The sequence below is a fragment of the Vombatus ursinus genome, unplaced genomic scaffold (assembly GCF_900497805.2).
Source record: "Vombatus ursinus unplaced genomic scaffold, bare-nosed wombat genome assembly UNPS02014810.1, whole genome shotgun sequence".
NCBI classification, from domain to species: Eukaryota; Metazoa; Chordata; class Mammalia; order Diprotodontia; family Vombatidae; genus Vombatus; species Vombatus ursinus.
In genome coordinates this window covers 11,291,217-11,311,009 of record NW_020954588.1, presented here as the reverse complement: position 1 = coordinate 11,311,009, position 19,793 = coordinate 11,291,217, and the positions used below count along the sequence as shown (strand labels likewise).

The window sequence follows — 19,793 nt, the reverse complement described above, 5'->3', positions numbered from 1 at the left end:
CTCTCTCTCTCTCTCTCTCTCTCTCTCTCTCTCTCTCCTCTCTCCTTGTCAGAGGAACCAAATTCTAATCTTGGCTTTGGGCCAGTCATTAACCTCTCGATCTGTTTTATCATCTATTTAAAAAGATAAGTATCTGTACTACCTCATAGATTTCTTGGTATGTCATAGGATTTAGAACTGGAGGGGATGTTAGAGATCATCAAGTCCAGCCACATAGTCTTCATAGATGAAGAAACTAGGGAGTAGATTGGGAAATGCTCTGTTCAAAGTCACAGAGCTCATGAAATGTAAGGCCAAGATTTGAACCCAGGTTTCTTGAATCTCAAATACAGTGATGTTTCCAGGACACAATATGGATACTATACCATGTAGACCTACCTCAGATGATGAATGTGAAAATGCCCAATTAGCTGTAAAGCACCAGGTAAATACATGCTGTTACCATTAGTCCTGACTTTCTACCAACCTTATATAGAAGCCCATTTTTCTTTCTGTTAAGCTGTGAAGTTCGTCTTTGTATGAGATTTCTGGAACCTGTTGAAAGTTTTGTGAGGAGTTTGGTTCAGTCAGGGATTCTCCAAGCTGTAGGAAAGTATAACCACAGAGACATTCTCAGCACATTTAAGATTCAGTCAGCTAATGGCTCCTTTAGAAAAGATGTTGGCCAGGTTGGAAAGTTAAGGAAGTGTTTAGGACTCTATGAAAGCAGCCTTTGTTAACCAGCTCAGAGACGGGTGTGTGTGTATGTGTGTGTGTGTGTGTCCTCACTGTGGTCCCTTAGGGTAACATGGTACAGATGTCTGCTTCTAAACAAATTATTATTTTTTTAAAAAGGAAATAGTCATTGGAAGGGAGAAAAAATAGAAATATTTAGGACAGATGAATATGGACTAAAATCTGAAGAAAAACTGTAGTCACAATTAGACATTATTAAGAGAACACATCATTAATTTAGTTTCAAAACAACAAGATCCATTTCATGTTTGTATCATAGATATAGAACAAAAAAGGGATCTTAGAGATCATCTAATCCAATCCTTTTATTTTAAAGATGAGCAAATGGTTACCTAGAGAGGTTGACTCACATAAGTGGCAAAACTAGGATTTATTCTGAAGCAACATCACATATTAGTACATCCTTTGATGTCTATCAATATCACTATACTGTGCTAGACTTGCAGTTAAGAAAACCTGGGTTCAATTCCTGTCTCAAGTATTGGTTTTGTAACACTGAGCAAGTCACTTAACCTCTCCTGGCCTCAATTTCCCCATATGTAAAATGAGAGGGGATGCTAGACAAGATCACTTCTCAGGTCCGTTCTGGCTTTAAACTGTGATTCAAATTCAATCCTCCACCCACTGTACCAGGTTATCTCCTTTGAATCCTTTTTGGTACCTTATACATTTAGAAATGTTCCTTGGTGCACTTATGTAGATTTAAAGAATTTGAGAATGAGATTTGATTTATGAATTATACATGTATCATGTCAAATATGATTTATCAAAACAAATTAGTAGTAAACTTTTTGCAGAAGATTTTTGTTACTGTTTTATTTTGTCTAGAAAATGCAAGTTTTTTGGGGTGTGTGTGTGTGTGTGTGTGTGTGTGTGTGTGTTTTGAGAGATTATCACTTGGATGTTCAAATCTGCATTGACTGAAAAGCATGAAATCCATATTTATATTTTGAATCTGCATAGTAGATCAATGGGAAAGAGCTAATTAATTTTTAAAAATCCAAATTCACAAATATTTGACTTTTTGAAGAATAAATTTTCCAAATGGAATATGGGAATTAAGGCTGTAACTCCCAAGTATAACTTTTAAATTTAAAAAAAAAATAGACTAAACAGCAGAAGAGTAAATAACGTAGAAAAAAAAAACAAGTTGTAGGTTACAAAGATCCCCATTTGACCCACAATGTTCAATGATGCTTATTTTTAGCTACTTGTTAAACAGTAACCATGATTTGTAGACACGTGAGACGGTGATATTTTAGGAACTTGGGAATTTAAAATGATGGTGCAGTTGGAACTTTTACTAAAGAAGTGACATTACAGATACCCAACAATGCTCTGAGATACTCTGGGATTTTTTTTTTTTTTACATGTTAGATCCTAAGAAGGCTCTAAATTAGATAAAGACAGCCTGAGTCATGACAAACTTAGGTTGATCTGAATTAAGAACTGGAGAGGGGTTGAGGGAAATAATAAATATATGTAGTGCCTTAATGTTTATAAAGTATTTTCTGTTTGCAAATGTGAAAAAATAGAACTTAGTGATTACATAAGCTTGATTTTAAATAAATTATTTTTGTTTCCCCTGGCATTGAGAAGTGTACAGTTTTTTTTTTGTGCATGTGTGTGTTTCTTTAAATTGTGCCAACATTTTTAAACCCTGTGACCCTTCTTGTGGTCAGTTGGCAGGCATGTCTGAATTTTAAGCAATCAACAGGTACTCTTATGAACTTTGAGAAGATTTCAAAACAATACTTTGAATTTTCTTAAAGGTGTATTGCCTATTAAGACATGGAAGAGAAAACTTTTTTACCATTAGGTCATTTTTTGCAATAAAATATCAATAGTTTAACAATCTATTGTCCTTTTAATCTTAATTTTGAATAGATAAAAACAGTTGAAGATGTGTGGTCAATACGGTAGCATGTCAAGAATTTATTACTGCTATGTTTTGTCAAGCGCTGTGTTAAAGCTTTGGGGAAACAGATAATCCATAGATCCCGTCCTCAAGGAGCTCATATTCTAATGAGATGATCAACATGCAAATAAGTACATACATCCAAGTTGAATGGCAGGTAACCTCAGAGGGGAAGATACTTGGTGGGGCTGAGGGATTCTGGGGAAGGCCTCTGGTAGATTTGGGAATTTGAGTTGAATCTTGAACAAAGCCAGGAAGGGAAGGGGTGGAGGGAAGGTGTTCTAGGCATGGGGGATGGCCAGGGCAAATCCACAGAGAGGGATGTTCTCTGTGAATGCTAGTGATTAATTTCCCTTTTCCTCTCTGACATCCTGTAATTGGCTATTTTGAGTAGAAGCATTTCATTGCACTGATAAGATAATGGCACAAAGAACAGGTTCCGTTTCAGTTAATATGGTGATTAATTTGTCTAAAAGGATTTCAGAGGTTTCAGAGCTAGGGAGGCATCTTAGAGATTTTACATATGTGGAAAAAAGAATCCTAGAGAAGTGAAGTAACCTGTGTATTCAAGATCACTCAATTATACATAGCAGAGCTAGGTTTCAAAACCAAGGCCTTTGACTCAGTCATCCAATGCTCTTTCCACTACGATATTGATTCCCAACTTTTTTGGTCTCAGGTTCTCTTTACATGCTTAAAAATTATTGAGGATTCGTCCCTGCCCCAAAGAGATTTTGTTTCATGAGTTATCTCTATCATTATTTAATATCTCTATTAATATGTAAGAGAATTAAAAGTGATAAATTTCATAAAAATATGTATTTCTCTTAAAATGACAAATCCATTACATATTAACATAAATAACATTTTGTGAAAAAAACTTCTAAAACAAATCAGTGAGAACAGTGACATTATTCTACATATTTTCAACTTTCTTTAATGCCTGGCTTAATACAAGACAATTAGATTCTCATATCTGCTTCTGCATTCAATCTGTTGCAATATATTTCTTTGGTTGAAGTATATGAAAACAATCTACCCTCACACAGACATAAAACTGAAAAAAGGAGAGGTATTTAAATAGGCAAACAATGTCTTAGTATTATTATAAAAACAGTTTTGATTTCAAGTACCCTCTGAAAGGATCTAGGGACCACAATGGTCTGTGGACCACACTTTGAGAACCATGCTTTGCACCGTAATATTGGAGGGATTATAAAAGTATTCCTGACATGATTAAAGTCTTTTAAAAAAAGAAATTGCCCACTCCACCAGCACGGGAGTTGGGGTGCCATGTATAGTAGCTTCTTGTTCAGTCACGTCCGACTCTCCGTGACCCCATTTGGAATTTTCTTGGCAAGGGTATTGGAGTGATTTGCCATTTCCTTCTCCAGCTCATTTTACAGATGAGAAAACTGAGGCAAAGAGGGTTAAAGTGACTTACCCAGCTAATGAGTGTCTGAGGTCGTCTTTGAACTCAGGAAGATGAGACTTCCTGAATTCCAGGCCCTGCACTCTATCCCTAGCTTCCCTATAGAGTATCTTGGAGCTAGGTAAACCATTCACATTTCTTTAATTTGGAGAATACTAGTAAGAATATCAGTTGTAAGGGGATTTAGAAATTATCCAAGTCAACTTATAGTGGGGAAAAGAATCCCCATCTGACCAGTGGTCATCCAGCCTTTGTTGACCTCCGAGGAGGGAGAATTTACTGCTTCTGGAAGCATAACATTCTACTTTAAGATGGCTCTAATTATATGTTATATCTAAATTTGTCCTTGTGACTTCCACTCACGTCTCTTAGTTCTACCCCCAGTGACCAAACTAAGTCTCTTCCATGAAACAACCTTTTCGATACATGATAATTGCTATTATAAGCCCAACCGTTAGTCTTCTCCGGGCTTATTAAAATGGTATGATCTCTAAGCCTTTTTACCATCTCCTAGCTACTCTCCAGTTTATCAAGAGTTTTCCTAGATGCAGAACATAGCACTGCGTGTGCTAACTCATTTTTGTTGCCAAAATCAAATTGTTCCCATGCTTTTGGTCTGCCAACCTCCCCTGTCACACCAAGTATCCCATTCCCTCTTCATTGATCTCCTTTGATCATTCTCTTTTCTTTATTATATAGCTACTGCCCTCTCCTTGGTTTTTGATCTTAGCTTTTCCATCTAGCCTCAGATCATTCTGAGCTTTAGCCTTCCTCTTGCGTTTCATGCTTTTGTATTAATTCTTCATAAAATTCTTCATAAAAATTCTTCAAAAAAATCACCATTTAAATTAATAAGTGAGAAGGGGAAAATAAAAGAGATCCTAGTCATAGATTCTAGTGACTCAGAATGTGTGGGGGAAGTGATATGGAAGAATGTGTATTGTGGTCACAATAATAAGGCTGATTTCTGTCAAAGTTCCTGGAGGTCATGAATGAAAACAGGTAGCAATAACAATAATAACTTGATGGTTTATTAAGCACTTTCTCCACACTAACATTGTGGATTAGGGTGTCAGAAAAGTTAAGAGGCTTGGCCAAGGTCACATGGTTAAGAAGAGTCAGAACTAGGATTTAAACAGCTCTCCTCACTTCGTGTCCAATGTTTTCTCTTCACGGTACAGAGCTGAATTTGATTTCTGGTTCTGATACTTATTAGTTGTGTGTTTATGAATGAGGCTTTATCTCTCTGGGCCTCAGTTTCCCAATTAGTAAAAACCGATGATGATATCACTGGCTAACTCATGAGGTGGTTGTCAGGAAGGTGGTTTGTAAAATTTAAAGTACTATAGATATTGAGTCATGTATGGGTTACCTACTCTCTGGGAGCAATCTTTGTTCTTCAGCTGGCTTCCCTGATTGCTAGATGGTCCTGAGGCAGATTTCCAATTCACTAACAATAACAGTCCATCTGTCATCAAAATGCCTTTGCACTGGCTATCCCCTTTGCCTGGGATGTGCCTCCTCACCTCTGTCTCCTGTAATCTCTGGCTTCCTTCAAGACTCAACCCCAATGCCACTATCTGTAGGAGGCCTTTCAAGAGAATTCTAATATCACCTCCTATATATTTTGTATGTATCTTGTAGATACCTATTTATTCTATGTTCATGCTATGTGTCTCGCTAGAATTGAAGCTCCTTGAGGGCAAGAATTTTTCTTCTTTTTTTATGCTCAGTATTTAGTGCAATGGCTGGCATCTAGGGCTTGTTTCTTGATGGACTGGTTAAAACAGTCAGAGACATTTATATAGTCTTTTAAGGTTTTCAAAACACTTTACATGCATTGTCTCTTTTGAACTTCATAACAACCAGGTAAAGTCAGGCCTCCAGATGACATTATTCCCTTTTATTCTACCTTGATCTCACTGGAGTACAGTGCTTCCTCTGCCAATGTAGATTGGCATCTGCTTTGTAACTAACCAACTTAAGAGAGTTGCCTAGGCTGAGAAGGTTTAAGTGACTTTGCCCATGGCAACTTCTCTATTATGTGACGCTGCTTATTTCCCCTCTTTTACAAGTAAGGGAACTAAATCTTAAAGAGCTTATATGACTGTCCAGGTAGTAAATATCAGGAGCTGAACTCAGGTCTTCCTGAAAAGACAAACTCATCTTAAGAGAAGTCAACTGCTTCTTAAGAGACAGTTGGGTTACATGTAGTCTGTGGTCAGGAAGTTCTCAGTTCAAATCAAGCCTCAGATACATAGTAATTGTTCAATACCTATTATTAGGTGTGACAATGATCAAGTCACTTAATCTCTTCTCACTTCAGTTTCTTCAACTAAAAAAGCGGGATAATAATAGCACCTACCTCATAGGGTTGTTGTGAACATCAAAAGAGCTCTTTGTAAACCTTAACTGTCACTATTGTTCAGTCATGTCTAACTCTCCGTGACCCCATTTAGGGTTTTCTTGGCAGAGATATTGGAGTGGTTTGCCATTTCCTTCTCCAGCTCAATTTACAGATGAGGAAACTGAGGCAAATGGAGTAAGTGACTTGCCCAGGGTCACACAGCTAATAAGTGTCTGAATCTGGATTTGAACTCAGGAAGAGGAGTCTAACACTATATAAATGCTGGCTATTATTATTCCTGACTGCAAGTACTCTTTTTTTTTCTTCTTCTGCTACTCTGTTATACAACTTGAACCCAGGTTAGAAAGATATGAGAGTAAGCATGTGAGTGTTGGTGTAAATGATAGGAGAATGTCTCAGCCCATGCTCATCCCCATTAAGATGGGCACTTGAATACTGACTATAAGTTTAAGTTGTTTTTTGGTTATTTTCAAAGCAAAGTCTTCCCAAAGGGTAACAAAAGAAAGGTCTCAGTTAAAAAAAAAATAGAAAGTCAATACCATGAACATAGTTAGTGGAGGGAGGGGTGGGAAACTATGGAAAAAAGTACATTGTTTGTCTACAGATTATGGGGTTATAACCTGAAAAAGGGAGGCCCAGAGCCAGATGGCATGCCTCCAGGCACCAGCAGGGAGACCAGCAATCTGGGACAGACCGCTAACACTGAGAGTTACCAGAATTATAACCAGCTTGCGTTATGGCCTAAGCTTGGTTATTTAACCTTCCCATAAGTCACTGAATCTGCCATTGCTTGGCTTAAATAGAACTTTAATAAAGTGCATGCAGATTTTTTTTTGATGTCTATTCCTTACAAGAGTATTTCTAATTTATTCCCCCATGCCCCACTCCCCATTTGCTTCAAGCAGTTAGCATGCATCAGGTTGGAAAAAAATGTTAGAGAACAGTACATTTGAAAACACCAAATTGGTTGTTTTCGAATTGTGTTTTTTCATTGAATGTCTTATTGCCATGGCTACGGTGTGCAAACACCCTGGGTGTGGCTCCCTCCCTGATATTTGAGCAATCAAGGAGCCAGATATTGGCTTCCGTCGCCTACTGTCGTAGAAACCCTAGCTGGAGCATCTGACGGAGTTTGTAATTATGGATGGCCCCAAGGGTGTGTGGAAGGTGCCTTATTATGGAGAGGTCAAGAAGAAAAGCATTCATTTGGAATTGGCATGAATGGACTTCAAGAAATATACTAAAATACAGAATGGTTAGGAAAATAGCTCTTTGTTATAAAAGAAAAGAGTCTCGCATAACTTGAAATAGCTAGATGACACAGTAGAAAGAATATTGGACCTGGAGTCAGGAAGATCCAAACTCAAAACTGAATTAAGACAGAAGCTATGTGACCCTCAGCAAGTCATTTAACCTCTATCTGCCTCAGTTTCCTAAACTGTAAACTTCCTCACAAGTTTATGAAGATCAAATGAGATAATGTTCTCAAAGTGGTTAGCACAGTGCCTAGTACATAGTAAGTGTTTAATAAATGCTTGTTGCCTCTCCCTTTCCTTCCCTTCCCACTTAGAACAGAAAGAAAGGTTGAGACATTAATTGACAATGTTGAACCTGCATTTTCATAATAATAGAGTCAGGACACATTGTTGAATTAAAAGCCATGCTAATGGCAGAGTAATAAATTCAGGAGTTGTGACTAACTGAATGTATTTCATAATAACAATAATAATGCATACATTTACGTAGCAATACAATACATTTCATAACAATTTAGAGTTTGGGAAACACTTCATATATATAGATGTATATATAGATAGATAGATAGATAGATAGATAGATAGATAGATAGATAGATAGATAGATGTATACATATATGTAATCTCATTTCATCCTCAAGACAACCTTGTTGTATAGGTCCTATTATTGTACCCATTTTAAAGATGAGGAAACAGGCTCAGAGAGGTTAAGAAAGTAACACAGGGTCACACAACTAGTAAATGTTCAACCTCTGCACACACTTGGAGCTGTCCTTAATTACAAGCTCATAATCAAATGTTCTACCCTAGCAGTGGGCTATACTTGAACTTCTTCTTGACTTCAAGTTCAGCGCCTTGCTGACATTCTTCGATTTACTTATGACAATTGAATGTACATATAGAACACACACGTGTGCATATGTGTACCCCTTCCTTCATCCCCTCCCCCAATTGCCATTGCTGGAAAAGCTGATCCTGATTTTAGTTGTTAGGATTTTGAATTTGATGGAATAGTGCATGGTCTGCACAATGTTAGAGATGGTTTTCCTTCCTTCAACACGTTGTTTTCCACAAATATTTACTCCAGCGTTCCCCCAAATTTTCATTCCCAGATAGGCTAGAACAAAAATAGCTAAATGTGGCTTCTTCTTGCATGGTGTAATAGATTGGCTTCAGAACTCCACCATCTGTAGGCCATTATGCCAATCCTCATTGACAAGAGGTTGAAATAATTTCATTTTTGATCATGTTTGATTTTAAATTATGCATGCTATCTGGAGAGAAAATGAATTTAGATGTATTCTTGTTTGGAGATTATGAATCCATAAAATGACCTTAAATGGATGAGGCAGTTTATAGCTACATAAAAGTGGAATGCTGTTCACAGTTCAGTGGTTTCACTATAATGGAGTAAAGCAACACTTGCAGTATTTGAACTCATTCAAATCCCAATGTTTTCACACTTCAAGTTTTTCTTTTTTTTTTAGTATACTTTTATCTCAAGATTAAGGAATACTGATGTGGCAGAGCTGAAAGGGACCTTAATATTCACTGAGTTCAATTCATTTTACAGCATATGAATTGGAGGGGATTCTAAAGAGGTTAAATGACCTGTCCAAAGCCATTCAATAGTTCTGTCTTCTCTGTTTGAAAAACTATATGAAGACTATCTTTTGCAAAATATAAATTTTACTGATTTTCTTGTTTTTACATAACCTGCACTTCCTGATGTATCTTTCCAAATTTTCCCTCCCAAAGAGCTTTTCTTTGTAATAAAAAAAATAAAAAAAGAGAAAAATAAGTTCAGCAAAATCAATCCACATATTGAAAAAATCATGTAGTGTCAGAAGTCAGTTGAATAAATGTTTCAGGGAATTATGTTTTTTACGAAGTTTTTTTTTTTTTTTTTTTAGCTCTATGCAATTAGTTTCTACCTCTGTAAAGACATAGGAGAGGTATCTTCTCATAGTTCTTCTTTGGTACCAATCTTGGCCTAACTTTTTAGCATTTAGTTTTGATGATTTCACTGTTCTTCTATATAAAGATTTTCAACAAATCACATAGAGCTATTTTTTACTAGACCATAAGCTCAACAAAGAGATAAGATAGGGCATGTCTTTTTTTTTTCTTAATTTGCTTGGATGTATGATTGTGTAAGGATGTGTAAGGAGGCGCCAGTAGAGAAGCCCTCCACTGAGGTAGGTCAATAACTTGTATGTAACGTGTAGAGAATGTCACAAAGGCATGGGAAGTTTAAGTGACTTGTCTATAAGGTTACACAGCCAGTATGTGCCAAAGGAACAATTAAACCTTAAGATTTCTGACTCCAAGGTTGGTCCTCTATCCACTACACCATGAAGTTCACGGTTCTTTGGTGATCAATAAAATGCATTGAATGAATGAAACATTCTTCTTCCAGGAAAGATGGGTTACTGTTTTCTAGTTATAAGCCTAAATAAAATATCATAATACTTTATATTGGTAGATTTGATGGGCTATATTTTATCCCACAGATGTGCTACCTTCTGAGAATGAGTATTGCTTATCCACTATGTTTGTTTGAGCCACATCATTCAATGGCTACATGTTGAATTTGTGGGCAAATACCAGCTTTTGTTCGTCCACAAAATCTTGCATTATGACAGTTCTCCCTCATCCTATATTTCTGTATTTTTTAAAAAAAGCTAAATGAAGCACTTGATCCTAAGTTGGAAATTCATGTCTATTTGATGATCATTTTCTTAGTGACATCTCTATTATTTATGTTAAACCGAACAAAAAAGGGAGATGTATGTTTGCAAAAGGTGTTTGCTACTATATGTATGCATATATGTATACACTTACATAATGATGTATAGTTATTATATAATAAACTAAAATGTTATATATAAAATTATAAAATGTTATATTATATATAGTTATATTATTATATACACATAATTACTATATAATATGATAATTATAGTGGCATCAAGGAAATGTATTTGCATATATAAGTTTATTTGTAGATGTAAAAAAAAGAAGGTGCACCAATGAAGAGTGAAAACAGGACATCTTAAGTGGTGTACTGGCACTTGAGGATTTTGCATAGATCCTGTTTGGAGAACTTATGAGGAAGCATGGACAGAAATATCTTAGAATGGGAAGGTATTATGTGAATTGTTGTCTGCCTTAAGGAAAGAATGCTTATTTATTTAATACCAATAATCATTAAAATATTATTAATAATTTATATATCTCTTTTGGTTTGCCAAGAACTGTATATGTTACCTTATTTGATTCTGATAACAGCCCTGTGATACAGTTGTTATTATTATCACCATTTTACAGATGAGGAAACTGAGATTGAGATTGAGTAAGTGACTTGCCCAGGGTCACACAGCTAATAAGTGTCTGAGATCTTTTTCTAAGTCTAGTCCTTTTATCCACTGTGTCTTCTAACTCAGTAGATCAAAGACCCCTGAAAGTATTGATGAAAGAAGTCCTAGAAATTTCAAATGGGTTTTGGGAGTCATGTCTGCCACAATGTCATAATATGTACAGTTTCCATGACCCAATTTTCTAAAGAAGCATTTTTAAAATTTAGAAGTTTGAAAAAATGATAAAATTAAATGAATTTTAATATTGCTATTACAGAACCATTTTTGGTAAATTTGAATCAATTTGTATGTAAGACAAAGAAAGTGTACTATGAACTAAAATGACTAATTAATAACAAAATTTACTATAGAGCTCAAGAAAGGAATTTTTAAAAGTATTTTCCTCAAGTTGGGATTGCAGATGTAATCTCCCCAAATAAATGTCAATTTTTTGCTAGTTGAATCCCACTTTTATTGACCAAGAAACACTTGGTTTTAAGTAAAAATCTATAAATAAGCTGCTTTGTGTTCTAAATTCTACTTCACACACACACACACACACACACACACACACACATATAATTTGTTGGAGGTAAAAAGTACTAGAAAGATTGTTATAACCAGGTTATTTTCAAGATGAAATATCTGAAATAAATCACTGGTGTGTTGTACTAGAAAAGAAAACAATTACGGGTTGTTGCAGTATTGTATCATAAGCAAAGATGGTATTTTGCTGAGCTACTTATTGGCATGTTGCATATTGCAGAATTTCCATTGGAATCTCCATGGTGACCCCTTTAGCACAGTGTTTTGCATTTAGTATGAGATTTAGTCATTTTTTGCTGATGACTCCTGTAACTTTACTGTTGGTACTCTAAATGTAAGATCTTGGTCAAATGGTTGCTCACACTGCAATAGGAAATGAATCAAATCAATTTTTAACTATCTGAGTAGTTGTAAATAACTCATCCTGATTGGCTTTTTCATTGCTTACTAGCAATTAATCACATTATTGGGGTCAAAATAAGATATCTGAGAATTATCCTGGGGCCTATTTAGCAGCAAAATTCCTGTCCCCTCCTAGCTTGAAAAATGGCCACTAGAATTCTTATTGATCTTTGTTTTTCCTGCTGCTCATTGTTAGAGTATGGGGTCCATTTTTTTTTTTAGCCTTGGGCTTTAGCTCCTACATAACTAGGAACAATACTGGAGGGTCATTATCATCTCTCTCTCTACTTTTTTTTTTTTTTTGGACAAAGAGGTTACATAGGTTTTAATGGCTTCTATAATTGAATCAGGAATAACTGACAGAGATGACAGTTTAGGACTTAGGATTTAGGACATTGAAAAGTGACAGTACATCTTTGGAGACACTTTTAACCTGTTTCAATCATTTCATTCAGGGGATTCCTGGACTAAATTTAACTCATTTTGCAGATGAGCTGTGTGGAACTAGGTGAATTCCAGGGCCCTTTCAGCTGTCAACCTATGATCTTATTAACCTATAGGACTCAATGAGCTATAAGCTATGTATACAAATGCTAGCCTTAAGACCTACAACTCCTGGCCTACCTATGATTATTGGTGTCCTAATGCACTGAAAAGACAATTTTCCTTTCATTTCCAGGAGGCTTCTCCATTGTCAATCAAGACAACAGCGCGTCTCTTTGGACAGTTCCTACTTCTTGCCCAAGGCATTTTGATTATGATGAACAGACCAGCAGAGCCAAGTCTTAGTCTTTTCTTTTATGAAATGTTCATGCGTTAGGCATAACTACTTGGAACCCTCCTCTCCATTTTCAGAATTTTCTAGGCTCCCAGTTCCCAAATGCCCAAGTTATCTTCCTTTCCTCTGCATAATAACCACTTCTGTATTTTGACCAAAATGTGCTTTTGTTACTATACTTTTAATTAACTACTACATTTCCATCATCATTTGATCTTTTCTTATGTAGAAAACTTTTTAATTGTTTAAACCACTTCTTATTAACTGTTTTCCACTCCAAATTTCTTTTCCTGTCTTAAAGTCTTCTAATTTCAACCTAAGCCCTCTGTATTGATGAGCCCCTACTCTTATTGGACAACCTTTAGAGACTCCCCTTATAAGGGTAATTACTTCCTGTATATTCCTACAATTTTTCAATCTCCTCTTTCCCTCTCTCTTTTCTTTTCCCCTCCCCACCTTTTCTACTTATTTCACCTTTTATTTTTTTACGAATGATTATGGAATGTTCTCCTGTAAGCACTTAATTTTTTTCTAGACTTTTCACATTCTCATTTGAACTTTTCACTGGGAGAAGTAGAGGTTTCAGTCTTTTGAGGGATGTCAAATGAGTATAATTTCCCCATTTTTGCAAAGGAAATTAACTCTTTAACATAGAGTTATAAATGTTATAATAGGAAGGAAATTTAGAAGTCACCTCTAGCCTAATTAACCATTAATAATTCCTTCCTCCCATTTTATACATAGGGAAAATGAGACACAGAGATTAAATACTTTGCTCGAAATCCCACAACTAATCAGTGGCAGAATTGGGACCAAAACCCAGGTTTCCTATTTCTCATCTCTTTATTCTTTTCATGATACTATGCTTCCTTCCAAAAGAGTAACTTATGTCCCACATTACAGACTATCCACTGGACATCTCTTAATGTTACACAACCATGATATAATAGAAGAGCTGAGATTAGACTGGTCTATAATGATTTCCCTACATGGTGTCTAGCAGCTATAAGGCTTCCTTTTCCTAAAATAAAATCTCTTACAGAACTGATCACCTTTCTTTGAAATTCAGATTTAATGATAGAGTCATGTAAGTATTCTTTAATGGTGGTCATTGAATTCCATAGTTAGTCATGAATTATTTTGTAAAGAATTTTCTAATACCTTGCTTAGAACACAGTGATAAGTCTCTTTGGCACACATAATAACAACATTACTAGTCAGCTCCTATGTTTACAAAGTGCTCTACATATTATCTCACTTAATTTTCAACTATCCTATGAGATAGGTGCCATACAAATGAGGAAACTGAGGCTGAAAATGGCTAAATGATTGCCCAGGGTTACATAGCTAGTAAGTGGCTAAGGCAGGATTTGGATATAGGTTTTCTTGACTCACTCAGGTACTCTACCTACTATGCCATCTAAGAAATCTAAAGGACACCTAATGACTTTTGAAAATTGTGGTTGGTTCAAATTGAGTTCAACATTTCCTACAATAATTGCATTTAGATATCCTAGATTTATTCAGCTGTCCTTCATATATGTAGACATTACTGATGCTGTGTTTCTAATTTCATTGAACAGGCTAATTTATCATTGCTTTGCTATGGTACTTGAAGAATTACACAACTGGTCAATGTTTCTGTGGGGAAAAATCATAGTGTTCCCTCTGTATATGAAATTATATAAGAGCTGTGAAAACACTTTGAAAATTATAAAGTGCTATTTAGATTAAAATTATCATGCTGTTATTATTGTTGTTGTTGTTATTGTTCTCCTCTTCCTCCTTTTTCTTCTCCCCCTCCTCATCCTCTTTGTTCTCCTCCTCCTCCTCCTCCTCCTCCTCCTCCTCCTTTTGTGGAATAGACTTGTGGAATAAACTTAGATTTCAATGGAATTATTATTAAATTATTAATCAATTTATGCTTACCAATTTCAGGTGTTTGATATGGTTTGAAGGTTGTGTAGCTGTTTGGAAGTCTGTATATTTAGTTTTAATCTTGCTCCTGAAATCAAAACGCACATCACTAGCTGTCTGCTGGATTTCTCTCCCTGGATGGTGTGATAAAGCAGCTGAGAAAGCTAATATAATCTCAGGCTGCAATAAAATCAATCAATCAACAAGAATTTATTAAATACCCATTAAGTGTTGAGCACTGTGCTAGCACTTGGCATCCAAATACAAAGATCAAAATGATCCCTAAGAGGTATAGGATGCAGGACTAGGAGAATGATAGTTTTCTGAGTTTTCTGAGTTTTAGGAAGACCCCATATGGGTTATTGTCTTAAGTTTTGAATCCTACATTTTAGGGAGGATTTTTATTAACTGGAGAGTGTCCAGGACTGGAAGGATCATTCTGAGCATGACATGGAGAACAAATTGAAGGAATTGGTGATGTTTATCCTTGAGCAAACTTAAAGGTGACATCATAGGTGTCTTCAAGTCATTGAAGGGCTGGAGTGTGAAAGAGGGATTCCATTCATTCTCCTTGGTGTCAGAAAGAAGGGCTAGGAATGGTGGTAGAGGCTGTATAGGCAAAATTAGGCTTGCAGTATGGAAAAACCTTTCTAAAAATTAAAGATATCAAAAAGTAAAAGTAGCTTCCTTGAGAGGCAGTGGGCTTCCCCTCATTGGAGATCTCTGAGCAAAGGCTGATTGATCATTTCTTTCCAATTCTCTGATTCAGTTGCTTTCTATGTCTCATTGGCAACTTAAAATCAACTCATTCAAAATCCAGTATTTTTTCCTCCTATGCCTATTCTTCAAACTTTCTTATTTCTGTTGCAGATGTTTCCATTCTTCCATTGACCCAGATTCAAAACCTAGGGATATTATTTACTCTTCACCCTCATTCATTCATCATATCTGAACATTTGTCAAGAGTCATTGACTTACCTCCCCATCTCTTTCATGCATTCCTCTGAATCTATGCACATAAACATGACCCTTATTCAGGCCCTTTCCAACAGAGCTATTGGAATAGTTTCTGAATAGGTCTCCCTGCCTCCACTGTCCAATTCATTCTCCATAAAACTGCCCAAATAATCTTTGTGAAATTTTGTCTCTGGAAAAAAATAGGAACTCTTTAGCCTGATATCTATGGCCCTCAACAGAACATCTCTACCTTTCCAGGATCATTTCAAATTACTCCCTTTCATGTGCTCTCTGTTCCAGTTAAATTGCCCTATTCATTCCTCAAATTCAACATTGCATTTCCTGGCTCTGTGTATTTGCATGGACTGTGCCCCATGTCTGGAATGCAATCCTTCTTTATCTCTGTTCACGAATTCTTACCTTCCTTCAAAGTTTAGTCTAGGTGCCCTTTCTACATGAAAACTTTTCTGACCCCACCCCACCTCCCAGTCATTATTGCTGTCTTCCTCCTCAAAATATTTGATAATTACATATCTGCCTTTGTATTATCCCCTCTTTCAAATATGAAAGCAAGGGCTATTTCATTATTTCTGGAGCTCCAATATCAAGCATAAGTGTTTGTTCAATGGAAAAACTGAGTACTTATAGATGTAAAAATACCTTTCAATGTGACTTTGAGTGGCACCCCCATGCTTCTAAGATAAGCTACGAGCTCCTCTGTTGGGTAAAAGCCCTCTCCTCCTGGCTCCAGTCTATATACACAAGATGATTATACAATATGAAATATCCCCTTCCCTTCTAGTCTCCTTCATCTTTCTAGTCTCCAGCCAAACTGGTTTACTGCTTTTTTTCCCTATGCCTCCTGTCTATGTGCCTTTGTGCAGACTTTCCCAAAGTCTGGAACACTCTCTCTCTTTGCCTCTGCTCTTGGAAACTTTTCAAGCCTTGCTCAGCTGCTGCCTCTTCCAAGGGCCTCCTGACTCTCCAAATGTTAGTGCCCAAAGGGTGGTTGGGTCTACCATTTCTCCTCTTGACCGGGACTAGTTTTCCCAAAGTCACTATCTCAAGGCCTACTGCCAAAATGTATTGAGTTTGGTTCAAGCGAAAACCGGAGTCTTTCTTAGGCCTGCCAATTGATTTTCTCTGGTGCTAATCTTTAAGCTGAATGAAGAACAGGCTTGTATTTTACAAGTTTTTTTTTTAAAGGAATGCTTCCCAAAGGTATCTTTAATATACAATAATAGTGTTGTAAGTTCTACCAGAGCTTAGATAGCAAAACATACTGAATTTTTATTTTCATTTTTAATTACCAGTGCAACAATGACAGCTATATACAAGCTTACAACTGGTAATTCTGATGCTAGAAGGGTGAACTATTTTTATATACATGGGGTCTATTTTCTTGGTGTAAAGTGAAATGCAGTGAACTATGATCCTTGAGGTCCAGCTAATTCATCTTATCCTTTACTTGAAATTGAGTATGTTGCTACGGTAAGACTATTGGATCAGTAGTCAGAAGACTTGGATTCAAATTTACACTCAGCTATTAAATACCTGGGTGATCTTGAGAAAGTCACTTGCCCTGGCTCTCCATTTTGTTATCCATAAAACAACTGTGATGGGCTATGTGATGTTTAACGTCCTTTCTAGCTCTGTGCCTATGGTCTTAAGAACTGTAGGGCTATTATTTTAGTTATCTTACAGATAAAAATTTATGTTTTCTAGAAGGAAAAGGTGATAGAAACTTTTTTTTAAAAAAATCCACACCTGACCTTCTCGAGCCAGAAACCAGAGTGGGTAACCTTAGTCCCTTGGGCCAGTAGGTCCCGGCCCCCACCGTGGCAGCCACCTCCTTCACACTGTTCAGGATCCTGTCTTTTTCCCCCAATTGGAGACCATTGTTCAAAGCTGCTTATTCTTGTCCAGAGTACCCCAAACCTTTCTCCAGGAGGCTGGCAAGTCTCTGCTCTTCTATGCCCAGAATTGTCCCAAAATTATGGAAATTGGATCCAAACCTGCTTCTCAGGCTATGACCACTTCACCAACTCATTTCCAGCAAGTAAAAGAAACACCTCCAGCCAATGAGAAGGACAAAACTTCTAAAACTGTGGTCCAGCATGCTGATGATTCTCAGCAGACCACTGGTGGATCCTAGCTTTCCTCTGGCCATCCAACCTCTGCCACAATATAGGGAATTGCCAGTAAATGGCCCTTCCTAGCAGCTCAGAGGAACCAAGGAACCAGCAGTGTCTTCCCGAAGGCCAGTTTAGAGCTTCAAGAGGATATGCAGGAAATGCAAGCTGTGAGGAAAGAAGTTCCTCAAACTCCAATTAATCCTACTGTGATTAATCTCAGTAGAGAAGACCCAAATGTTTTGCTAAAGAATTTTCAGGATCTCATGCAAAAGCAAAGACCAGAGAAGGTATTCCATCTCCTTCAGGACAACTTGCCAAACTGTTTCCATTCCACTTTTCAGTATGATCATTTCTTTGAAAAAAAATGATGAGAAAAAAAAAAGTGATCATACTTACCGAGCATTTAAAACTGTGAACCAGAAGGCATACCTATTTCCAATGACAGATGTCTACAGGGATTTTCTTGTTACTAAAAAGCAGGTGAGTCGTCATCCTAGGGTCTGTGGGGCAGTCATGGAAACATTAAAACAACATGGTGCTGGAACAGGTGGTACTAGAAATATTTTTGGAACTAGTAAGTTTCATGTTGATCTGGAAGGAGAATTAGCTAACCTCCATGGTAAAGATTCAGCGTTACTGTTTTCCTCTTGCTTTGTTGCTAATGACTCCACCTTCTTCACTTTGGCCAAGATAATGCCAGTCTGTGAAATTTATTCTTATTCTGGGAACCATGCCTCCACGATCCAAGAAATTCGTAATAGTAGAGTGCCAAAGTATATATTTTGCCATAATGATGTAAGCCACCTCAGAGAGCTGCTAAAGAAATCAGACCCATCGGTCCCTGAGATTGCTGCGTTTGAAACTGTTCACTCACTGGATGGAGCAGTACGTCCATCAGAAGAACTGTGTGATGTGGCCCATGAATATAGAGTAATATGGCTGAAGTCCATGACGTGGGATTATGGTGCTCGAGGAGGTGAGACAGGTCATCAAGATGGAATCATGCACAAAATGGACATCATTTCTGGAACCCTTGGTAAAGCCTTTGGTTGTGTCTGGGGATACATCGCCAGTACAAATTCTTTAATAGACACCGGATGATCCCTACGCAACTGGCTTCATTTTCACAACATCCCCCCACCCCCCACCCCATGCTTCTGGCTGGCGCCCTCGAGTCGGGTCCGCGTCTTAAAGAGCGCTGAAGGTCAAGCCTTTCGCTGGCAGCACCAGCGCAATGTCAAAGTTACGAGACAGATGCTGATGGATGCCGGGCCCCGATGTCACTGCCTCAGTCACATCATTCCAGTTTAGGTGGCAGATGCTGCTAAAAATGCAGATGTCTGTGATGAACTCATGAGCAAACATATTATCTTGGGCCAAGCCATCAAGTACCCCACAGTCCCCTGGGGAGAAGAGCTCCTACTCATTGCTGACCCCTCACCACACTCCACAGCTGGTGAACTATTTTCAGGAGAACCTCACTTGGCAGAGTGTAACTTCTGTAAGAGACCCCTACATTTTGAAGTCATGAGAGAGAGAGAGAGAGAGAGAGAGAGAGAAAGCCTACTTCCAGGGCATGAGCAAACGGGTTTCTGTCAGTGCCTGAATCTGACCTCCGTATCTCTACCTGATTTCATCCAGTCTCCTATCCATGTGATCTCTGTAGTCTTTATATATGAATTAACTTATCTTAAATTTTAACCCATAGTAGAAACATAGTTCTGAAAATAAATTATTTTCTTTGCAGTTATCAATAAAAAAGTTTATTTTGTAAAAATCAATTTGCATGGTTAGAGAAGATCATGTAAGAACTAGCATATTCCCTCCCTAGCTTAGATGACAAATTGTGATACTGCTTTAGGCAGTTTGATGGCACAGTGCATAAAGCAAAGGGCTTGGAGTCAGAAAGACTTGAGTTCAAATCTTGCCTCAGACTCTTGTGTTTTGTCTCAAAGCAATTCATCTATCTTCTCTCAATCTGTTTTTCAGT

General features: G+C 37.1%; 1 pseudogene; it reads left to right on the top strand.

Annotated features, from left to right (window-relative positions):
• Nucleotides 1–9,868: 9,868 nt before the first annotated feature.
• On the top strand, nucleotides 9,869–19,409 carry LOC114053166 (annotated as a pseudogene).
• Nucleotides 19,410–19,793: the final 384 nt, after the last annotated feature.